Below are 1725 nucleotides of genomic sequence, written 5' to 3' on the forward strand. Positions count from 1 at the left end.
TACCAATCTGGAACACAATGTTATCATGAAGGTCGTTAATGGATATCAGAAATAACAGTGTTCAAAGGATTGCTTCCTGAAGCACGATGCCACCGTTTAGTCTCAAAAGACAAAAGATACCCCCCGTAGACGCAGCTAAGCATGTAATTGTGTGGCTAGGGTAGCGCAATCCCCAACCACGCCTCTCCTGAATCGGTATTGCTTGAGTTCAGTGGCAAGGAGAAGTCCAGGGCGGCTAGAAACAATGCCGAGATAAGCGGAGAACACATACAGCACCTGGAAGTACCAAATGGTCACCCATTTGATACTGGCCAGGCTCATCGTTGTTTAACTTCAGTGATCTGACGGGAACCGGTGTGTGAAACGTGATTATGCCGTATATAGACACACCCGCTTAAATATTATGCTGTTTGGATGTACGTCCATCAAGGACAACCTAGATGATTCTCTTGTATAAGAAGAATCTAATTATATTTAGTATTCGCTCAGCTATGAGCCCTTCATACCAGACTTTGCCAAAGGCTTTGGATATACCAAGGGCTACAATCCTAGCTTCTCTCGCCTTATTCAGCGCATGGTATATGTGTTCAGAGGTAATCGTTAAAATATCTGTAGTAGAACAGCATTGCCCAAATCCATACTATCGGCCACAGAGAAGATCAGTTTTTGAGAAGTTGATAACTAGTGCTTGATTGGTTAATGACTCCAAGATTTTAGCGGATAGGGGGAGTAGACTGATACAGTAGGCCACTATTTTTTCATTAGAATTCTTTTATTTGAGATTATTTTCCAACTATTTTGAGATGCAAGATTTATTGTGTTCAAGAAAGTACGAGGGATAGCTCAGCCAAGCTTTTCTAAATTAGTATGTTATGGATGAAGTCTGCCCATACGACTTCAATTTGTCTAAATTTTTTATGATATTCGGAACATGCGAAGAGGTGATTTTCAGTCTGAACAGGGAAATTTGGATAGGAGTTGTTTGTTGGGTCTAAAATGGAGTTTGAGGCAAATCGCCGGACAAGCAGTTCCACCTTATTGGTTTCCGTGCATGCGACCCTCTGGCTGTTGGATAATGAAACACTTGCTGATTGTCTTTTATTCATTGTACTATTATAAATTTTCCAGAAATCACGAGTTCATATCTTTTGCGACTCTATGCGCTTCCTTGTTATTTCAACATACCTTCTTTTGGCCGTGTCTATTTCATTCTTGCAATGATTTCTAGCATCTATAAATTTTTCCCGACGGAGGCTTCCTTTCTAGGACAATTGCTCTTGACATATCAAAGGCCTTTGATAGGGTGTGGCATAAAGGTCTACACCATAAGCTATGGCATAGCTGCAAATGTCTTCTCAGTTATTAAATCATTTTCTCTGATATATTCATAAGAGTAGTGGTTGACGAGCAAGAATCAGAAGCTCACAGTATTAATGCTAGAGTCCCTCAAGGGTCCATCTTGGGCCCAACTTTCTTCTTAATCTACATCAACGATCTCCCAAATCACATCCTAACATATTTCGTAGACATTTATGCTGACGAGACTGCCATCTATGGCAATGCTTCAAAGGCCGTAAATGACCAATGTCTCTCTGATTCTCTCTCCTCTGATAATAGACATCTAGTGCAATAGGAAAGAAAACTTTCACAAAAAAAAATTGTCTAGCTAAAATAATTTCCCCACTCTTTACCTGTGCCTAAACCTAGACGGAGATTCCATGAACA

At 40.4% G+C, this 1725-nt stretch overlaps 1 pseudogene; it reads right to left on the reverse strand.

The window, feature by feature from the left end:
• Positions 1–264: 264 nt before the first annotated feature.
• LOC145293611 (5S ribosomal RNA) lies at positions 265–382 on the reverse strand (annotated as a pseudogene).
• Between the last annotated feature and the right edge of the window lie 1343 nt (positions 383–1725).

The sequence above is a fragment of the Euprymna scolopes genome, chromosome 14 (assembly GCF_053919585.1).
Source record: "Euprymna scolopes isolate OS-2025 chromosome 14, ASM5391958v1, whole genome shotgun sequence".
Classification (NCBI taxonomy): domain Eukaryota; kingdom Metazoa; phylum Mollusca; class Cephalopoda; order Sepiida; family Sepiolidae; genus Euprymna; species Euprymna scolopes.